The sequence below is a fragment of the Canis lupus genome, chromosome 26 (assembly GCF_048164855.1).
Source record: "Canis lupus baileyi chromosome 26, mCanLup2.hap1, whole genome shotgun sequence".
Taxonomy (NCBI): Eukaryota; Metazoa; Chordata; class Mammalia; order Carnivora; family Canidae; genus Canis; species Canis lupus.
In genome coordinates, this window is record NC_132863.1 from 39,947,938 (window position 1) to 39,971,001 (window position 23,064).

The 23,064-nt window shown below is 48.1% G+C and overlaps 1 protein-coding gene across 1 annotated transcript in view; it reads right to left on the reverse strand.

Moving 5' to 3' along the window:
• Window positions 1-23,064, reverse strand: part of ATP9A (ATPase phospholipid transporting 9A (putative)) — a 133,226-nt gene that overhangs the window by 101,721 nt on the left and 8,441 nt on the right.

The window sequence follows — 23,064 nt, forward strand, 5'->3', positions numbered from 1 at the left end:
GAGGCAGAGACACAGGCAGAGGGAGAAGCAGGCTCCATGCAGGGAGCCCGACGTGGGACTCGATCCCAGGTCTCCAGGATCACACCCTGGGCTGAAGGCAGTGCTAAACCTCTGAGACACCCGGGCTGCCCATAAGATTCATTTTTAAAATGCGATTTAAGTTTAAAAAGTAAAGGTACAGCAACACATTACCACTATTAAGTTCACATTTTGCTGATGAGAGAGGAAAGCTTGCAACAGTTAAATAGAGCACCTAGGGAGAACCTAATTCAGACTTCTACCTCAATCTGTGTTTCCCAAATTGCAATTCTAATTACCCAAATAAATGTCTCTTTGCTTTAAAAAAAAAAAAAAAAAAAAAAAAAAAGGGCAGCCTGGGTGGCTCAGCGGTTTAGCGGTTTAGCGCCGCCTTCAACCCAGGGTGTGATCCTGGAGACCCGGGATCGAGTCCCACGTCGGGCTCCCTGCATGGAACCTGCTTCTCCCTCTGCCAGTGTCTCTGCCTGTCTCTCTCTCTCTCTCATGAATAAATAAATAAAAATCTTAAAAAAAAAAAAAAAAAGATAAAAAAACAAAGCACCCAAGTTTGCCAGGATGTGAGAAACAGAGGAGTCTGGCCTTGAACCACTTCCATCTTATTCAGAAACCTAGTGTCTCTCCAGCACCCCATGCTGTCAGGGTTGCTGGTTCTACCAAGATAACCAGGTAAAGGAGAAGGAGAAGAATCTCCTCTCCACACCTGGGTCTCCTTTCAGTGACACCCCAGAGGAGCCAGCCAGGAAGACAAAGGCTCAGGGCCTGCGTCCCCTGGAGCCGGGCCAGGGTGCCAGCCGTGGGCCAGCTGACTGCTCCCGCCCCAGCTGTCTGGGCTGTCCTGCAAGGTCAGCTCATTAGGACACCTGCTCCCGGGTGCCCCACACCAGGCAGGGCAAAGCAGGCAGCTCCAGCAGAACAAAGACACTCTGAAAACACCTCAAAAAGGCAGCTCATCCTTCCAGAGAGCCCATACACAAGGCATTTCAAGAATCACAAGCCCCCCTAGGCACTGTGATACAAACACCCCCGGCCGAATCACTGGCCTCAGCTCCCACACACACAGGCCAGGAGGGAGAAACCCGAGTCCGGCCAGTCCCTTGTGACACTGCCAAGTGAAGTGAAACCAAGCCGACAAGGAGATTATGACGTATGCCATTAGTGATCCACCGAGGCCCACCCTTCTCCCCCTCATCCTATGGGCCAGGCAGGTCCTGGTGGGGTGCTGGGGTACAGAGCAGAGCAAACACGGTCCCTGGGTATCAGCAAGCTGCCTGCCCAGATGCTCAAAATTTCCATGATGAAACACAATGCTCTTTCTTAAAAATAGCATCTTCATTCCAGTAAATGGGTGCTCGGGTGGAGTGGAGTGATAAGGACAGGCTTCACTTCTAGTAACTCATCCGCATCGGCCCCGTTTTAAGTCGTCCAAAGGCCAAAGACAGAAGCCTCGAGGAGTCCAAGGCCACTGCTGCCTGTGGATGGGAAGCACCCAGGCTGGCCATGTGGGGACATGCACCGAGTGCTGAATGAATGCAGGAGGCAGGGAGGAGGGCAGGGGGATGCATTTGACAGGGAGCACACCTCTCTATTTGTGGAAACCATCCTGCTGGTCATGACTGAGCCGTCTGTGGACCAGCAATCCTCTCCCCATCCTGTAATGATGGCTCCCATAGTTCCAGGTTTCTAAAGAAAGCTGAAGAATGGATTTAAGAAAACCAGGCATCAGGCCGACTGTTTCTATGAGTTTTGTCTGTTTCGTCTTAGCAGGTTCTGCACGGCAGGCCACCGGGTTAAGCCGATTCATGACTTAACCTGCAGGAGTGCGCGCCAGGACAAAGGAGCAGGGTAGTCACTGCAGCAGGCCCCTGGGAAGGCACCTCACCGTTCATCAGAGGGGGGCTGCTGCAATCAACATTCACAAGTCTCTCAAGAAGAGAGCGGGCTGGGGCAGCCCCGGTGGCTTAGGGGTTTAGCACCGCCTTCAGCCCAGGGCATGATCCTGGAGACCCCAGATCCAGTCCCACGTCGGGCTCCCTGCATGGAGCCTGCTTCTCCCTCTGCCTGTGTCTCTGCCCCCCACCCCCGCCCCTCTCTCTCTGTGTGCCTGTGTGTGTGTGTGTGTGTGTGTGTGTGATGAATAAATAAATAAAATCTTTAAAAAAAAAGAGAGAGAGAGAGCGGGCTGTGTGTGCTAAACCACCCTCTTCTGCAAGATACACTAAATCAAAAAGCAAGAGGCTGAGAGGTGTGTCCAGGATGCTATCCTTTTTTTTTTTTTTTTTTTTTTTTTTAAGATTTTATTTATTACTGAGTCACAGAGAGAGGCAGAGACACAGGCAGAGGGAGAAGCAGGCTCTATGCCGGGAGCCCGAGGTGGGACTCGATCCCAGGACCCCAGGATCACAACCTGAGCCAAAGGCAGATGCTCAACCCCTGAGCCCCCCACGTGCCCCCAGGATGCGATTCTTTGCACGAAAGCAAGAGGATACTCATGCAGACATGCTTCAAATGCAGCATTGCTCTGGCACTGGCTCCCTTTGGGAAAGAAGAAGTGGGGAGACCCCTTCCCATGTATTCTTTAGTTACATTCATATTATCTAGGGACACACTGTGGTTCTTTCCCAGCTAACTTCCTAAGAGCAAGCATTTATTAAACGTCCAGCAGGTACAAAGTACTACGCCAGGTCTGTGGGGACCAAATGTTGGAACGGGATCCTTGCCTTCTGCTTCCTCACAGCCCCACTGCAAAACAGGGTAAGTGTTTGGCACAGGATAAAATGAAAACTTTGTGTCATGGAGCCCAACATCACTAGCCCCGAGGCCATCTCATTCAGCCAATCTGACGGTTACTGCATTTCCTCCGTGTCTGCATGCACCGGGTATCATAACCTGCACACTTCCAACACTTGATCAACTCGGCTTTCAAGTCAACAGTATTTATTGAACATTTAACAGCAACGATAATGCAAAATCACTGCCTCTTTTTTGTCACCTGTTCATTCACCTACGACATCTTGTGCACTCATTGTGCTGGGCCCTCCCCTGGTCACTTGGAAGTGAACAAAACAGACAGCTCCTCCCCTCTCTGGCACTTATACTCTAGTGGAGGGAGGCAGACACTAAACCACCATCCAAAAATCAAAAGCAGGCCCCCGGCAAAAAGAGGGCATGGGGGAAGGGTGTGGCTTGCGAAGATGGGGTGGTCAGGGTGGCTGGTGTGACAGCTGAGCTGAGACACAAGGAGTAACAGGCAGGCAACCGTGCAAGGGAATACACTCTGGGCAGATTAGAAGGGAACCCCGAGAGCAAAGACCCAGGGGTGCAGAGCGCCTGGGTGGCTCAGCAGTTAAGCATCTGCCTTCAGCCCAGGCAAGGCGTGATCCCGGGGTCGTGGGATCGAGTCCTGCATCGGGCTCCCGGCATGGCACCTGCTTCTCCCTCTGCCTGTGTCTCTGCCTCTCTCTGTGTGTCTCTCATGAATAAATAAATAAAATCTTAAAAAAAAAAATATCCAGAGGTGGGGAGCTGCTTACACATTTGCATAGAAAGGCAGGTGTGTACCAACCACAGGGGAAGGCAGGAAGGAAGGAGGAAGAAGGAGGAAGAGCGGCCAGAGGATACTGGGCTTCGTCTCTGGGCCAGGGAGTCTGCATTTTACTCCATGCACAGTGGGGATCATTGAAGGCTTACAAGCAGGAGGTGTCATGATCTGACTGACACTTTATTTTTTTTTTTAAAGATTTATTTATTTGACAGAGAGTGCAAGCAGGAACAAGGAGAGCTGCAGAGAGGCAGAGGGAGAAGCAGGTGCCCCTCCCCCATCAGGAAGCCGGATGTGGGGCTTGATCCCAGGACCCCAGGATCGTGACCTGAGCCAAAGGCAGACGCTTAACTGACTGAGCCACCCAGGTGGCCCTGACTGACACTTTTAAAAGTTCCTTCCAGCTGCTGTGCAGAGAAGATGCTGCAGTGGGTTCAGAGTAAAAACAGATTAAGAGGTATGAGGTTAATGGGACACCTGGGTGGCTCAGCGGTTAAGTGTCTGCCTTCGGCTCAGGGTGTGAACCTGGAGACCCCGGATCAAGTCCCACATCGGGCTCCCTGCATGGAGCCTGCTTCTCCCTCTGCCTGTGTCTCTGCCTCTCTTGGTGTGCCTCTTATGAATAAATAAATAAAATATTTTTTTAAAGAGGTATGAGGTTTATTTTGGGGGTAATGGCATGCTCGAATATTGATTGTAGTGATGGTTAACACAACTCTATGAATAAACTTAAAACTGCTAATTATACACTTCAAATAGGTGAACTTCAGGGTATGAGAACTGTATCCTAATAAAGCTATATATTAACCAAAAAAAGAAGAAACAGGGGGTCACTCAGGAAGCTACTATCATCATCCAGACAGGCAGGGACAGCAGTCTAGACTAGAGTGGGGGTAGTAGGTACAAATTTTCAAAACATTACAGACATAGAAATGTACTGTCTTTAAACAAACATTTAAAAAAATGCATCACAGGACACCTGGGTGGCTCAGGGTGTGATCCCAGGCCTGGGGATCAAGTCCCGCGTTGGACTCCCTGCATGGAGCCTGCTTCTCCCTCTGCCTATGACTCTGCCTCATTCTCTGTCTCTCATGAATAAATAAAATATTTTTTTAAAAAATGCATCAGGGCACCTGGGTGGCTCAGTCAGTTGAACATCTGACTCTTCATTTCGGCTCAGGTCATGATCTCAGGGTCATGGGATGGAGCCCAGTACCAGGCTCCACACTCAGTATGGAGTCTGCTTGAGATTGTCTCTCTCCCTCTGCCCCCTCCCTGCGCTGATGCATGTGCTTGCTCTTTCTAAAATATTAAAATCTTTTTAAAAAATTAAAATTAAAAAAAAGAAATGCATTATCTCATTTAACGTTCATAATAATCCTATGTGGTATATACAAGCATTGCCCCTATTTTCATAGTGGAGGCACTGAGCTCGAGAGGCCTCGGTGATTTGTCCAACATCTACTACTGCATTTGCTCCACGCGGAGTGGGGGAAGTTGGCCTTAAGCCCAGGCCTGTGGGCTCCAGATCCTGAGCTAAGAGCCTGAGAGCACCCTGCACTGCCACAAACAGCAGCAGCAGCACAATTCTTTTACAGCTTTTTTCCCTAGCTCTCATCATCTCATAAAGTCAGAAGAATCTTTAGGGGCCGGGAGAGGAACGGCTGTCATGCTGCTGGTACAGAAGCCCTTCTGCAGGCTCATCAGGTGCCCCACCTGCCTCACCCCCACGCATCTGTGCGCCCGTCATGAACTTCTTGCCTCTCGGCTCCAGAGCCACCCTGTGTCACCTGCTCTGGGAGAACGACCGCAGTTCCCTGCGCTCTCCTTCACAGTGTACAACCATGCTACGCTTTCTCGGCAGAGGACCCTGGGGGCCCAGGGCTGGAGGAGAGGCTCTCCTGTGATTTCCAGGCAGAGGCATCCAGTGGATCGGTGGCATGGATGTAGGGCCATCCGATGAGGCTCTGCCCAGCACCCGCCCCCCCCAGGATGTGCAGTCCCTTGGAGACCTCTCCGAGCCCCACTGTGGAGACTCTCTCGGGGCCCTCGCAAAATGGACATCCTGCCTCCTCTGCATCAGCACCCTGATGCCCTCACCTCCAGGCTCGTCTCCCAAAGTCCTCTGGTCACTGCAGCCCCCGGCGTCTCATTCCCACTGCACATCCAAGATGTCAACCACCAGCTGTGCCTGCCGCCCCTCCTGCACCCGGGGAACCCCTTTCTGCTTGCCTCATGCCTGCAGACAGGCTCTCGGCCTGCTTTCCAACAGCCTCAACTGAACTACACCATCTCCAACTACATCCGAACTCCAGCCTTGGGGAAGGGCTTCCTTTCAAGTGCATCCTTCTGTGGGTCCACTCCCTCAGCACAGACCACCCCAGAGTCGTCTTCTACCCTGTAATTATCCTTCATCATAATTTATTAAGTCACTTCCCTCCATCTCTCCTCCTGAGATAGCTGGGCCAGCCTCATCCCCAAGCCCCAGGGGTGGTGAGCACAAGGATCCAGGCATAGCCAAGCAGAACTCTTGACATGGTGATGGATTCAACAAAGGCCAGCGAGACCCCTGGCTGAGATGAGCACCAGAAACACTAGGAAAGAAGTACCCTTCACCCTGAGGTTGCTAAGGTGGCAGAAAGCACGTGGAGGTGCAGGTGGCCACTTTGTTCTAGTTTAGGAAAGGGTTGGCCTGAAAAAAGAGTCACCAGGAGGAATGCAAAGGTTCCTGACACTTTTGGAAAGCGCATAGGTCTTCCCATTTGTCCATTCCCTGGGCTTTTCAGCCTTAGGAATCAATTAACTGGTTTTTACTTTTGCTCAAGCCAACTTTAGTTGGGTCTGTGATAACCACTGCCCCAAGCCTCCTGTTTGATATTCCCGTCTGCCTCCTGGGTGGCTCAGTTGGTGAAGCATCTGCCTTCAGCTCAGGTCATGATCCTGGGGTCCTGGGATCAAGTCCCACATCGGGCTCCCTGCTCAGCAGGGAGTCTGCTTCTCCATCTCCTTCTGGCCCTCCCCCGTTCATTCTCTCTCTCACTCTCTCTAATAAATAAATTGAATAAAGTCTTAAAAAAAAAAAAGACAATCCTATTGCTTTTGTGCGTCTCCAACTGTAAGCTTTTAAAGAGTGCAGTCAACACCGTAAAAGCCTTTGTTTTTGTTAGAACGGTACTGTCCAACGTGGTAGCTTCTACTACCTGTGGCTATTTACGTTTAAATTAATTAAAATAGAAGAACTCAGTCCTCTGTTCCCACCAGCCACATTTTGAGTGCTCCATAGCCACATGTGGCCTGAAGCTACAGACTGGATTGTGCAGATTCAGAACATTCCGGCACGATGGAAAGCCACACTGGACAGCACTGCTTCAGAACATCTCTTTCAAGACACTTCCTTCCACCTCACTCTATCTGATATCAGCACCAAAGGACCCCCACATGAGCATCAGTAAGTCACCCTCACAACCGACAGAAATCAGGCTAAGCGGTGTTCAAACACACACAGCATTTCCTGTAATATCCAGCTGCCTCTACCTTCTAACCTCATGTACTGGCTAAACTTGCTTACCCTACACTGGTGGCTCTCAGTAGGGCCACTTCTGGTCCCCCCACCCCAGGAGTACCTGGCAATGTCCAGAGACATTTTTGGTTGTCACAACTGGGGAAAGGGGCTGGGGCCAGCATCTAGTGGGGGGACTCCAGGGACACTTTTTTTCCCCCCCAGGGACACTTCTTTTTTTTGTTGTTGTTTTAATATTTTATTTATTTATTCATGAGAGACACAGAGACAGAGACACAGGCAGAGGGAGAAGCAGACTCCATGCAGGGAGCCCGACGTGGGACTCAATCCTGGGTCTCCAGGATCAGGCCCCGAGCTGAAGGCAGACGCTAGACCACTGAGCCACCCAGGGATCCCTTCAGGGACACTTCTAAACATCCAGTGGTGCAAAGGACAAACTCTACCCCACCCCACCCCACCCCCACCCCACCCACCACCACAGCAAAGAATGGTTCAACCCCAAATACAAGTAGTGCCTGAGATGAGAACTCTTACCCTAGATTTTATTTATGCAAATTTCATTTTTAAAAATTTTTTTATTTATGCAAATTTCAAAAGGTAACTTTGTACTACTGTCATAAATGGAAAACCAGTATCACTGCCATGAACACATAAACATCAAAATCAGCACAATGAAAAGCAAACAGTGTTACTAAATTCAGGCTAGATTTGGTGGCTCTCAGCCTGCAGCTCTTGCTGCTTCTCCTGTTTATACTGCAGAGACAATAGCGAGCATCTGCTGCGAAAAAGTTGGCCCTGAAAAAAAAAAAAAAAGTTGGCCCTGGGATGCCTGGGTGGGTCAGCAGTTAAGTGTCCGCCTTCAGCTCAGGTCGTGATCCTGGGGTCCTGGGATCGAGTTCCGCATCGGGCTCCCTGCATGGAGCCTGCTTCTCCCTCTGCCTGTGTCTCTGCCTCTCTCTGTGTGTCTCTCATGAATAAATAAATAAAATCTTTAAAAAATGGGATCCCTGGGTGGCGCAGCGGTTTGGCGCCTGCCTTTGGCCCAGGGCGCGATCCTGGAGACCCGGGATCGAGTCCCACGTCGGGCTCCCGGTGCATGGAGCCTGCTTCTCCCTCTGCCTGTGTCTCTACCTTTCTCTCTCTCGCTGTGTACCTATCATAAATAAATAAATAATTTTAAAAAAAAATAAAAATAAAATCTTTAAAAAATAATAAAATAAAAAGTTGGCCCCAAAAGGGCTAGAAACATTGAAGGAAAATTGAAAAAGGAAGTAAGTACCTTATTGCAGGTCTCAATGCACTTTAGTTCCTGTCCATGAATTACCTGAGACCCTATCACTGCTGCTAGAGCCTTGCCTGCCCAGGTTTGGGGAACTACTATCCCACAGTAGAAGCTGTGGGCTGGCCAATTTCCAAGTGACCAAGGTCTTCCCCCCTCCCCTCCCCAAACAGGAAAAGTGGCAGCCAGGCTCCCTCTCAACATCTGGATTTATATCTGAGACTCCCTCTACCCCTCGTGGCTACCACCACCACACCCAGTCTATGGTATAGACTCCAGTCCCCTGGAGGCCCGAGAGGGCCAGATGCCTAGAGCTGTGTTGTGGCAGCTGTCACCCTAGTGTCAGGAATTGCTGCTATTATTTCTTAACAACAAACCAAGCTGTCTGTCACTTGCCATCATAAAGTAATTCTTATATTCTAGATGGGGCCAGGGATCCCTGGGTGGCTCAGCGGTTTGGTGCCTGCCTTCGGCCCAGGTGTGATCCTGGAGACCTGGGATCGAGTCCCACGTCAGGCTCCCTGCATGGAGCCTGCTTCTCCCTCTGCCTGTGTCTCTGCCTCTCTCTCTCTCTCTCTCTCTGTGTCTCTCATGAATAAATAAATAAAATCTTAAAAAAAAAAATTCTAGGTGGTAGGGAGATGTACTACAAGGCAGAATGAGAAATTAGGGGCACCTAGGTGGCTTTGTCAGTGAAGTGTCTGCCTTCAGCTCAGGTCATGATGCCAAGGCCTGAGGACCAGGATCGAGCCCCATAATGGTCTCCCCACTGAGTGGGGATTTGGCTTCTCCCTCTCCCTCTGCACCCCCAATCACTCTCTCTCAAATAAATAAATAAAATCTTTTTAAGAAATGAGAAATTAATGGAGAAACTAAAGAAGAAATGACAGGTGAGAGCCACAATCTCAAAATAGCGGATCAGGGCAGCCCGAGTGGCTCAGCGATTTAGCGCCACCTTCAGCCCAGGGCCTGATCCTGGAGTCCCGGGATCGAGTCCCACGTCAGCTCCCTGCAGTGAGCCTACTTCTCCCTCTGCTTGTGTCTCTGCCTCTCTCTCTCTCTCTCTCTCTCTGTGTGTCTCTCATGAATAAATAAATAAAAAGCTTAAAAAAAAAAAAAAGCAGGATCGTAAGGGGTAGAATAAGGAGCACCAGCTTTTTTTTTTTTTTTTTAGGAGCACCAGCTTTTAAGTCAAATGGACTTGGGTGCAAAGCCCAGGCCAGCTCCACACTGGCTGTGTGGCTTTGGGCTACTCCTCTTCTGTGATCTCCACTTTTCTGTCAGTAAAATGACAGTAAGACCTGCCTTGCTGAATTTCTATGAGAATGAAGGGTGGTATATATGAAACGCATAGGATAATACCTAGCACAAAGTAGGCATTCAACAAATAGTACATATATTTCTCTAATTTTTTTCAGATCAAGAAAACATAAAACAATGCTCTTACCTGTTGATAGCAACAGCTATTCAACTAGGTAAAGACGTAAGGCCAGAAATAATTTCGTTTACACTGCTTCTACTTAGGCCATTTAAACAAAGGAAAACCAAAGTAAATTTGCTTATGATTTCACTCTAAAACAAACAAAGGTTTTGATGGTGGACAGCCTGCTGACCAGATGTGCAAGGTTTCACACAATCTGGCTGAAATACAAGGGAAAGCTAATTATTACAGCGGGAAGTGCCAAGGGAATGATGTTTCTGGAAAAGGTAACTACTGTCACAAGGAGCTGGCCTCCAAAGAAATGATCATCTCTGCTCTGGGTGTAACCACAATCAGCAAGCGGTCAGTAAATACTTGCTGATTTGCCCGCATGGTGTGCTGAACTTTCCCAAAGCCAGAGTCTAGGAAGCTATAGTCTCTGTGCTGATGCTGGGAAGATCCAGTCAGAATGTAGAAAAAAATTAAAAGCAATATGGAAAAAAAAAAGTCTACAGGACTGGTTCTCAATGGGAGAGGAGGGCTTGGGGGGGGGGGGGTTCCCCCCTGCCCTGGGGACACTTGGCAATGTCAAGAGACCTTTGGTCGTCACAACTGCAGGTGCAGGGAGGTACCACTGGCATCTAGCGGGTAGAGGCCAAACACCCTACAATGCACAGGACAGCCCCACACAGAGGATTATGCAGCCCCAAATGCCAACAATCCTGAGTTTGAGAATCCAGTCTAGAGCAGCACTGTCTTGATACATTTCTACAGTGACAGAAATGTTCTCTATCTGCATTGTCTAACACAGCAGCCATAGCCACATGTAACTGTTGAGCACTCAAATGTGAGATTTAAATTTTATTCCATTAATTTAAATAGCCCCATATATCTAGTGTGTACCATATTGGACAGCAAGTCTAAAGAATGGAACTCAACTTATTAATAAGCCTACATGCTGGGGGAGGAGGGTTGCTGGAAGGCATGGAAAGGAAGGTATAAGGGAAAATTTTGACCTGTATCCTAAAAACATCTAGGAGGCTAAATGTTATGTTTTTGTTTTTGTTTTTTTAACTAGGGGAATATAAAGTCCAAAGTCAGCGGCACCTGGCTGGATCAGTTGATAAAGCATGGGAGTCTTGATCTCAGGGTTGTAAGTAACTCTACACTCACCCCACAATGGGTGTAGAGATTACTTTAAAAAAATAAATAAGTAAAATCATTAAAAGTTAAAAATTGAAATAAAATTTTAAGTCAGAAAGAATGCAAAAAAGGAAGCTCGTACTTTGAAGTCTGAACATATCCCTGGACACAGCAGTGCTACTGACTGGTGGAAAAACCAGGGCATATCAAAGAAAAAAGCCAAGTCAATGTGGAAATTTCTCTTTAAATGAAAACAGGTCCTCTGATGTAGCAAGTCTACCTGGAGGGACAGACTGTGTATGAATTAGGGTACGGGTGAGCAACAGGAAAGGTACAAGGATGCTCACAGCGGCCAGAAAGCAAAACCCTAGACACGAATGAATGCCCATCAGAGAGGAACCAGCTGAACAGTGGACCTGTACCAATAAGAATACAGCAGACGCACACACGGACAGGGCAAGCAAGAGCCAAGTGACAAAGTAGGAGGGGGAGAAAACATAAAGCAAGAGATATGCAATTTATTATGCTGTATTTTAAGAAAAATAACCAAGGATAGTATATTCATGGGAAAATAATGCTGAGAAACACATAAGCACACACACACACCAGACTGTTAATTCTGGTTCTCCTGGGGGAAGGGGCAGTCACGGGTGGCAGGATCTGTCACCTTCCCTATTTCTCCTGCTGTAAGTCTTTCCTGAGTGGTCTCTTGCTGCTCACCAGTGCAGGACACCTCATACTGCATTCCAGCCCCACAATGAGTAAATCAACGTGGACTCAAGTCCAAGCCTTTCTCCCTTCAGCCCAGGTCCTCTGTGACCAAGCCAAAGCCAATGAGCTCCAGAACTCTGCTCTTCTCCAACTTCCAACCCCTGTGCAAGATTCATTCACCCGAGATCTCCTTGGGCAACCCCTTCCGCTTCTCCTACTCATCCTTCAAAACCCAACCATGTGCTCGTCACAAAGAGAAAGGGGCTCTCTTCTCCCTTAGACTTTACTTGACTGTTTCTTTCTAGAACATGCAAATCTATGGAAGCCCAGCAAGCAATGTATAAATGAACAAAAATAAACACAAGGTCTGGAGGGACAGGGCGCACTGAGGAGCCCAGACCTGCGGGAAGGAAGGCCACCCTAGCTCGACCAGGATACTTTCTCACACAAGCTTCACACAACAGACCATGAGATTTTTCAAGCTAAAGACAAAAAGCACAGATTCTGAAGCACAAACCCTCAGCTTCTAAGTGTTGGTAACTGATGCAATGTTCAGATATTATATAAAACTAAAATCACACTGAGGTGTCATTTTTTACTTTGCATGATAACCAAAATCAAAAAGCTTAACAACCTGTGTTGGTCAGGATGGGCAAACAGACACTTTCACTGCTGGGAGGAGCCTAAATCCTATAACCTTGGGGGAAGGCAAGCCGGTAACAGCTCTCAAAATTACAAATGCGTTCACTTTGACCCACTGATTCCCCTTCAAGACATTACGTATGTTCTAACATGGGCACAAAGACATGTTCAACGTCATTCACCCTAACATTGCTAGTAATAATGTACCATTAGAAATAACCTAAGTGTCCATCAATGGTGGATTAGTTATATTAAGTATGGTAAATCCATTCAATGAAATCCTTTAAAACCATTTAAAAAAAAAAAAAGGAACGGAAAAGCTTTTTATGTACCAATATGGAACGAGCCCAATGTGTACTGTTAAGTGAAAGAAATATGTCCTGCTGTGTGAGGTATATTAGCAACCGGGAAAAAAAGATCAAAATCTATGTGTGTGTGTTTAGGTGGATAAATATAAAATGCATGGGCCTTCTTTTGGAAAATGGTTAAAAATTCTCTAGGATGACACAGAAGAAATTGATAAGGGGCTGCCTGGGAAGGGCACAGGGTAGCCAAGGGTGGGGGCAAAGGGAGGCTAAGTTTGCAACACACACACCTTCTGTACCTTTTAAACAGTGAACTATGTGACAATGATTGTGTAATTTTTTTTTTTTAATTTACAAACAAAACAAAAAACCCCACCCTGCTCCCCACACAGCACACAGCTGACAGCCTGCAGCCTCGGATCTTGGCCACAAGCCCAGAGGTCAGAAACCAGACACTATTTGCCTCACACTCCAGATCTGGTATACAGGAGGCGCTCAGTTGCCCTGTGTGGGTTGAGAAGCCTCTCCTAGCCTCTCCCCCGCCCCTGCCCCCCCCCAGCACCCAGACACCTGCTGCCTTACCAGGTGCTTTTACACTGTATCTGGGCCACCTGCTCACGGGTCCTAAACCAGGTGGGTGCCACAGCAGAGCCAGTCGTGTCACCTCCCTTAACCCTTACCAGAGTCCTGCAAGGCAGACCTTCGCCCTCCTGGAGATGAGGGAGCTGGATCCCCAAGAGTCCTGCGGCGGGTGAGGACAGAGCCAGCCGCGGGTCCAACAGGCTGACCTCAGAGCCAGCGCCCTGAACCACGGCGTTTGGAAATCTCACCCCACGGGAGCATCGGAGAGCTGCCTCCGAACTGTCTAGACAGCAACCTAGGCCTCCCACGACAGGGACACAGCAGGGACACAGCAAGGGTCCCCGGCAGCCGCCTGGCTCCACTCCCCAGCACCGTCAGCCTTAACCAGGCTAACACGCCTACTCTGCTTCCATGGGCCACATGCTCTGGGGGCTGGGCGCTCTGCACACACCAACTCATTCCCCCTCAAAACCACTGCACTATTACCATGCTCATTTACAGGGAGGGGAACTCACTTGCCCAAGGTCATACAGCCAGTAAGTGGCAGACACCACACTTGCACCAAGACAGTCTTGCTCGAATCCACGCTCTCAACCTCTCATGGTCCTCAATCCTCGGCAACCAGCCCTGGCCTTGGAGAGCCAGCACCTCCACAGGGAGCCCTTTCCTGCGGGGACTCCGGCTCCTCCCCTGCTCCCATGGAGACGGGACTGCAGCCACTGCTACAGCCCGGCTCCACCTCGGGCGTGGCTTTGGCACCGGGCCGGCCCCAGGAAGGCCAAGACAGACGTTTCTAAGGGTGCCTGCCCGTGACATGCCAGAGGCTACAACACGAGTCCCTTGTAAGATGCTGACGTCTGGAAGCAGGTAGTGGAGCTGCTGAGGGTCGGGCACACTGTCGGCTCAGGTGGGGAAGAGCACTCCCCAGGCAGCGAGTTCACACCTTTTCTAACATCACCGTGCGGGCCACCCTGGGCTCCAGCTACTGCGCCGCAGACCTCCGCTCTCTGCAGGGAAGCCAGACCTTACTGCACTTGGCCCTGGTGTCTACACACAGCTCTGTCACGGCAACCATCTATGGGAAGATTTTCTTGTATTCATTCAACAAATATTTATCAAGTGCTTGCAGACTCCCAAACATACCTTATATAACTACCAAACATACGACAGAATGGATGGTGATCGGTCCAGTCCACCCAGTACATCTACAGAGGATATACTGGGCAGTGAGCATCTCCCCGGCCAATCATAGGTTTTTTCTGTCCTCCACACGGACCCCTCTCACACATCAATCAACAGGAAGCCCCATTTGTGGTAAACAGAGAAAGAAAAATGTGTGTTTTTACTTCTTTTTCTCTTTTTAAACCTTCCCAATCTCATGGACACACACTGGACAAAAGGCAAAGTAAAAATAGATGGGCGAAGAAGGCCATCACCCATATCCTGACCCTGGAACATAAGCCAACTCTGGCTTTCATTGGGTGAAAGAGCCCTTCCACAAAGCCATTTGGTTAGAGCCTCACAGAGTCCTTAGATAACCATGTGCTCCATGTAATCCAGTAAACTGAAGATTCTAGCCTATCAAAATTTTCCAAATGTGGGGCACCTGGGTGGCTTAGTCAGTTGGGCATCCAACTTTTTATTTCGGCTCAGGTCATGATCTTGGGGTCATGGGACTGAACCCCTCATCAGTCTCCATGCTCAGTGGGAATCTGCTGAAGATTCTCTGTCTCCTTCTCCCTATGTCCCTCCCCTACTCCATGTTCTCTTGTTCTCTCTCTAAAATAAATAAATAAATCTTTAAAAAGAATTTTCCAGGGACACCTGGGTGGCTCAGTCTATTAAGCATCTGTCTTCAGGTCAGGTCACAATCCTTAAGTTGTGGGACCAAGTCCCATGTCAGGCTCCCTGCTCAGCGGAAAGTCTGCTTGTCCCTCTGCCCCTCCTACCTGCTCCTCCTCTTTCTCAAATAAATAAATAAAATCTAAAAAAAAAAAAAAAAAAAAAAAAAAAATTCCAAATGTAGGAGAGAGCTTATGCCAAGATACCTTCCCTAGATGAAGCTCTAATTTGTGACAGCAGGGATGCCTGGGTGGCTCAGTGGTTGAGCATCTGCCTTCGACTCAGGGTGTGATCCTGGGGTCCTGGGATCAAGTCCCACATCAGGCTCTCCACAGCTTCTCCCTCTGCCTATGTCTCTGCCTCTCTCTGTGTGTCTCTCATGAACAAATAAAATCTTAAAATAAAATAAAATAAAATAAAAGTAAATAAAAAATGAAACTAAAGGGCTCAGTTGGTTGAGCGTCTACCTTCAGCTCAGGTCATGATCCCAGGATCCTGGGATCCAGTCCCACAACTGGGCTCCCTGCTCACTGGTTAAAGTAAACTAGCCACCTCTACTTAAAGAAATACTATGTTGCCATTAAAGATGCCATTTACAACATACCTCATGATACAGAGACAGCCCTAAATTAAAATGTTAAATCAACAACAGGAAATAAAAACACATCTGCTACATGGTTCTAATTCATAAAACAATGTACACCCAGAAACAAGACCAGGAGCAAACAGGGTATCTAAGATGTTCTGAGATGTGCCCTTAAAAGGGCAGCTGTTGGGCAGCCCTGGGGGGCTCAGTGGTTTAGCGCCGCCTTCAGCCCAGGGCCTGATCCTGGGGACCCAGGATCAAGTCCCATGTCGGGCTCCCTGCATGGAGCCTGCTTCTCCCTCTGCCTGTGTCTCTGCCTCTCTCTCTCTCTCTCTCTCTCTCATGAATAAATAAATAAAATCTTAAAAAAAAAAGGGGGCAGCTGTCCTTGGAGGGAACGTTAACACCAGTGTTTCACTCCTCAGTCCTTTCTGTTCTTCAATTGTTCTTTAATACACACACACAGGGATCCCTGGGTGGCGCAGCGGTTTAGCGCCTGCCTTTGGCCCAGGGCGCGATCCTGGAGACCCAGGATCGAATCCCACGTCGGGCTCCCGGTGCATGGAGCCTGCTTCTCCCTCTGCCTGTGTCTCTGCCTCTCTCTCTCTCTGTGACTATCATAAGTAAATAAATAAATAAAATAATAATAATAATAATACACACACACACACTCATTTTACAATGAAAAGAAAGTAATTTTATATGTTCTTACCCTTCCTTTGTAACGTAAGCTACATAAGAAGAAGGTTCTTGGTCAGAGAGGAAAGCTGCTGTGATGTGACCATTTTGTCAAGGCCCACAACCCCTCAATCCCCTCCTCCTCAACAAAAATCACCTGCTTGGAATGTATGTTACAGAAAGGAGTCAAATAGCAGAAGTCATCAAGGCAGGTCACAAAACACAATTTATGATCTAAGTTCAAAATAAAATGAGTTTTTTTTAAAAAAACTGAAATGAGGGGCTCCCCGATGGCTCGGTTGGTTAAGTGTCCGACTCTTGCTTTGGGCTCAAGTCACGATCTCAGGGTCGTGAAGTCAAGTCAGGGGTCAGGCTCTGTGCTCAATGGGGAGCCCACTTGAGATTCTCTCTCTGCTCCTCCCCTCCCCCAACGCATGAGCAAGTGCTCTCAGATACATAAATTAATCTTAAAAAAATAGAATAAAAACAAAAAAAATGAAATGAAGTCTTTGTCATTCTAAACCAAAACCATTATAAAAAGAAAAAAGAGGGATCCCTGGGTGGCGCAGCGGTTTGGCGCCTGCCTTTGGCCCAGGGCGCGATCCTGGAGACCCGGGATCGAATCCCACGTCGGGCTCCCGGTGCATGGAGCCTGCTTCTCCCTCTGCCTGTGTCTCTGCCTCTCTCTCTCTCTCTGTGTGACTATCATAAATAAATAAAAATTTTTTAAAAAAAAAAGAAAAAAGAAAAAAGACCCTTTTTTCCTCGGTCTCATTGTCTGTAATGTAGGATTGTCAGGAGGTATAGATAGGACGACTTACTTAAAACTCTAGAACAGTGCTGGGCACCTAATAAGTTCACAATGGTGGCTAGCAACTATTAAAATTCTCCTCAGATTCCTCTAGCACAATCCAAATGACTAGATCTAACAAGAAGCCATAGAAAGCATAACCTGGATATGTGACTACTGTGAACTTTTTAAGCAAAAGGAAGCAGCAGGGGACAGTGCCTTCAACCCCTCCATCTCTCAGAGGTACCTGCTTTAGGTTACTAGCGGGGAGGGTCAGCTCCAGTTCCCATGACTTTGCAACATGCTCACTGAGAGGTCTTGAGACAGGACCATTTAGAGAAAATTGCTAAGGAGCTCATCATCAATTTTTTTTTTAAGATTTTATTTAGGGATGCCTGGGTGGCTCAGCGGTTAACACCTACCTTCGGCCCAGATCATGATCCTGGAGTCCTGGGATGGAGTCCCGCATCGGGCTCCCTGCACGGAGCCTGCTTCTGCCTGTGTCTCTGCCTCTCTCTCTCTCTCTCTCTCTCATGAATAAATAAATAAAATCTTAAATATATATATATATATATATATTATTTATTCATGAGAGATACACAGAGGGCAGCAGAGACATAGGCAGAGGAAAAAGCAAGCTCCCTGCGTGGAGCCCGATGAGGGACTCAATCCCGGGACCCCTGGGATCATGACCTGAGCCAAAGGCAGACACTCAACCACTGAGCTGCCCAGGTGTCTCTCATCATCAATTTAGAATTAAGGTTTATTAATAACATTGACAGATACCACACTTGCCAAAATGGGCATAAATAAAGTACTTCCTGTATGAGTTTGCTAGGGTTGCCATAATAGAACACCACCAGCTGGGCGGCTTAAATAGAAGTTTATTTTCCTCACAGTTCTGGAGGCTTGAAGTCCAAGATCAAGGTGTGGGCAGGTTTGGTTTCTTCTGGGCTCTGCCCTTGGCTTGCTCCTGAGCCCTGCTCTTTCCTCCCACCCCTGGTATCCCACTGCGTGTCCTAGTCTCCACTTCTCACAAGGTCACCCAGTCGGGCTGGAATAGGGCGGGCCTTATTGGTTTCAGCTCAGGTTTCAGCTAGGGGCGGGCCCTCTAGCCTCATGTTAACTTAATCACATCTTTTTAAAACCTCTATCTCCAAATACAGGAGTCACAATCTGGGGTACTGGAGGTTGAGGCTTCAGCAAAGAATCTGCAAAGGGAAACACTCAGCCCCTAACACTTCCTGGATGCCTCTCTTGCAACCACTCAAGGCTTCTGTAGTCACTGAATCAGAAAGCTGAACAACAGCCCAAACATGAACTTCTTGCCTAACAGGTTTTTCTTTAAAAAAAAAAGGTGGGGGGGGAAACCTGTGTGGCTCAGCAGTTGAGTGTCTGTCTTTGGCTCAGGGTGTGATCTCGGAGTCCAGAGTCCTGGAGTCCAGTCCCACATGGATCTCCCTGCAGGGAGCCTGCTTCTCCCTCTGCCTGTGTCTCTGCCTGTGTCTCTGTGTCTCTCATGAATAAATAAATAAAATATTTTTTAAATAAAAATTAAAATAAGTTTTTAAAAAAAGGAGAGAAAGAAAGGGATAGAGTATGAGGCAACCTTCATGGGACACTAAGGGACACGGCTGAGCATAGTGAATATTTACTCTTTACTCCAGTGGCTCCTTACAGGTGCATTTTTGCCCACTCCCACCCCCACTCCCCAACCTCTGGCACAGGGGGCGGCTCAGCAGTGTCTGGAGACATTTTTGGTTGACTGGGTGGAGGGTACTGCTGGAATCCAGTGGCCGGAGGCCAGGGCTGCTGTCATGCATCCTACAGTGGACAGGGCAGCCCCTACAATGGAGGACTGTCAAGCCCCAGGCTGAGAATTCCTGAGGCCTAACCTGGCCAGGTCTGACTTCACCTTGTGTCACAGCAGATGGCCCAGCGGAGGGTGGGAGATCCTTCCAGGCCCCAATCTACGGGGAGAGCACTGTCCATGCTCCACACTTCTTCCTCAGGGAGGCTAGCCAACAGGCTCCTCCTCCTGGCATTAAGCAAATGCCACAGAGATCTAACTGCAGTGACAAGAGCATCCGGCCACCCTTCCATTTCCCACAGGGAGCCTCTCTTTCCCTGGGGCCCCTGCCAACCGCCTCTCCCATAAGCCCCCTCCCCCCCTACCCCGCCTGCCTGTTTATACAATGATTTTAAAAGCAACATTCAGATCCCAAATCAACCTGGTAAACTATTGTTTGAAAATCATGTTTTCCCCCTACCAAAAAAAATCATGTTTTTCATGGATAACTTGGCAAAAAAAAAAAAATGTTTTTCTCTATTAGCAAAATCAGATTATCCCATCTCCTCCTCCTTATAGCAATATTATAATATTTTTAGACTAAAAGCAACATCTTAGCATGGGCTGCCACTTCCTAAATATCAGACACGACCAGGGGCACATCTATGAACCAACCTCATGAACTTCGGGTTCATACTGATTCTGTTTTTCACATACGTGTATTCTAAAAGGAAACTCCCTAATACTACTACAAAAAGAAAGCAAGTATCACTTGGCAAAAACAGAAAGAACCATAAAAATAATTGCTAGCCTTTCAATGTCTGGCTAAGAGCCACTCTAAGTGATCTTTGGCGATGTTTCTCCATCCATCTTTCCAACTCACACAAATAAAAGAAAACAAATACTAGTTTAAGAAATCAGCTGTTCTGGGTGCCTGGGCAGTGCAGTCAGATGAGCCTCCACCTCTTGGTTTCAGCTCAGGTCACGATCTCAGGGTCCCGGGATGGAGCTCCACGTGGGCTTCACGCTTCGTGCAAAGTCTGCTTGAGATTCTCTCTCCCTTTCCCTCTGCCCCTCCATCCTGCTTGTATGGTCTTTCTCTCTAAAATAAATAAATAGTTAAAAAAAAAAAGAATTCCGCACTGTTGTAGCTCTTTAGATAGAAGTCATCTATAAGAATATTACAAGTAGTCTCTTTCTTTGGAAATTAAACCAAAGTCAAATGACTGTCATAAGTAAAGCTGAAGGCACTCCACAACCATTCCCAAAAGTGGCCACAAAATACCACCAGAGCTAATTCAGGACTTTCATCGTTTGCATCTGGGTACTGATGCTAAAAGAAAGGGTTTTCTTTATCCTTTCTTTTCCCTTTTTTTTTGTTTTAAGATTTTATTTATTTGTTCATGAGAGATACAGAGAGAGAGGCGGAGACATAGACAGAGGGAGAAGCAGGCTCCCTGCAGGGAGCCCAAGGCGGCACTCGATCCCAGGACCCAGGATCACAACCTGAGCTGAAGGCAGACGCACAACCACTGAGCCACCCAGGTGCTCCCTAAAAGAAAGTTCTATTCTGAGAAGTAACAGCCAAAAGTCTAAAGAAGGCTTGGCCAGTGCCTCTGCCTCTGCTTTACACCTCGTTGCAAGGTGCCTTAGGTCAAGGTCAAATGGCCACACTCTTTCCTTGAGACTAGCATGCAGGGTCTCCCATAACTGGCCTTTCTCCAGGAAGCCCCCGGAAGCATGGTTCCCATATCCACCTCTACCCTTCCACATCCCTGCCTGGATCTGTAATTCCTGTAATTCCACATCCCCTGGTGTCACCACCCATGGGGGGGCCTGGCCTGGGACTGGGCTGGGCAGGGACTCCGTAACAGGAAATGGATGGCACGAGTGCAGCTGGGCTGACTGGCAAACGACACTGAGGGCACTTTCCAATGGGCCGCTGCCAAGGCTTGTCCCGAATGCTCTGGTCCAAGGGAGCAATGAGCTGTTTACACAACTGTCTACTCCACCACGGAGAGGGGAAGGGCTGGGGTCTATCGATTTCACCGATCAGCCCATCCTCCTCCTCCATCCTGCCCCAAACACACCGATATACACTGTAAAATTAATACCACCTCTGCCGGGTCAAAAGAACACACATACACCTATATACACTCAATCCTCATGATTGGTGGTTTCTGCATTTGCAAATTTATCTACTACCTAACATCCATCACCTCAACATTAATACTCAAAGCACTGTGTGGTCATTCGTGGACATGTGTGGGGTGACATAACATCTATATCACCTCATGACTTCCCCAGCGGAGGTGGAACAAGGCAACACTGCCGTCCGGCCCCAGCTCCATACTGTACATACGTGTCCTTCCCACGGTCTATTTAGTGCCATGCTTTTTTGCATTTTGGAGCTTTTTGTTAGTGACATCACTATTTGAAATGGCCCCCAAGCGCAGGGCTGACATGCTGTCCAGTGTCCTCAGGACAGGCAGCCTGTGAGCTGCAGTGCCCTTGGTCATGAGTTCAATGTTAATGAATCAACGTTAATGAACCAAATACAGTGTCTTTAAACCAAAATATGCCTTTAGGGATCCCTGGGTGGCGCAGCGGTTTGGCACCTGCCTTTGGCCCAGGGCGCGATCCTGGAGACCCGGGATCAAATCCCACATCGGGCTCCCTGCATGGAGCCTGCTTCTCCCTCTGCCTGTCTCTGCCTCTCTCTCTCTCTGTGTGTGACTATCATAAATAAATAAAAATTAAAAAAAATATATGCCTTTAAAACAAGGTAAAACATGAGCAGAGGCTTGCAGAAAACTAACTCTGCACCTCCCCTAGGAGCAATGGTTCAGTATTCGCTAACTCAGGGTTAGCATGGGCCTTCTGGAACATAACCACCATGAACAACGGGAATCAACCAAAAACAATGTCTAATACTACCGCCGTCGTGTCAAAAGAGAAAGAAGAGAAAGGGCATTTTAACTCCACATTTGGGATCCCTGGGTGGCGCAGCGGGGATCCCTGGGTGGCGCAGCAGTTTGGCGCCTGCCTTTGGCCCAGGGCGCGATCCTGGAGACCCAGGATCGAATCCCACGTTGGGCTCCCGGTGCATGGAGCCTGCTTCTCCCTCTACCTATGTCTCTGCCTCTCTCTCTCTCTCTCTCTCTCTCTCTGTGACTATCATAAATAAATAAAAATTAAAAAAAAATAACTCCACATATTAGAGGGACAGCTTCAGACCTTTCAGTGGAATAAAGGTATGTATAAGAAGAACTCCCTGCGTTGGCATTTTTTTCTTCTTTCAGATAAACAGTGAAATCCACACTGCTGATGGACCTGGGTCCTGGCACGGTGCCGAGGACTGCTGCATAGGAGCACACAGCCTGCCACAGCCCTGTCACTAGGCTTAGTCATGTGAGGTCTGAGATGGCTTCTAGTGGTATCAAGTCCTCTGCGGGCATTTTCCAGCTAGAGTTCCTGCTCACCTAGACCCTCTACAGACACCCAGAAACAAGAGGACATGGGGCCCCCCGGGCGGCTCAGTCTGTTAAATGTCTACCTTTGGCTCGGGTCATGATCTCAGGGTCCTGGCATCAAGCCCCGTGATGGGCTCCCTGCTCAGTCAGGTGTCTGCTTCTGCCTCTGCCTCTACCTCCCACTTGTGCTCTCTCTCTCATGTCTCAAGTAAATGAAATCTTAAAAAAAGAAAAGAAAGAAGAGGACATGATGCAATTCAGAACAAGAGTCCACATGAGGCTCAGTCACACTCTCCAGGCTAGGAGAACAATGTCTTTCTTTCTTCTTTCTTTCTTTTCTTTCTTTCTTTCTTTCTTTCTTTCTTTCTTTCTTTCTTTCTTTCTTTCTTTCTTTCTTTCTTTTCTTTCTTTTCTTTTCTTTCTTTCTTTCTTTCTTTCTTTCTTTCTTTCTTTCTTTCTTCTTTCCTTTCTTTCCTTTGTTTTCTTTCTTTCTTTCTTTCTTTCATTCATTCATTTATTTATTTATTTATTTATTTATGAAAGAGGAGAGATTAAGAAAGAGAGAGAACCCAAGCAGGGAGGAGCAGCAGAGGGAGAGGGAGAAGCAGACTCCCAGCTGAGCGGAGAGCCCAATGCGGGGCCTGATCCCAGGACCCAGGGATCATGACTTGAGCCAAAGCAGATGCTTAACCCACTGAGCCACCCAGGTGCCCCTGGGATCCAAACT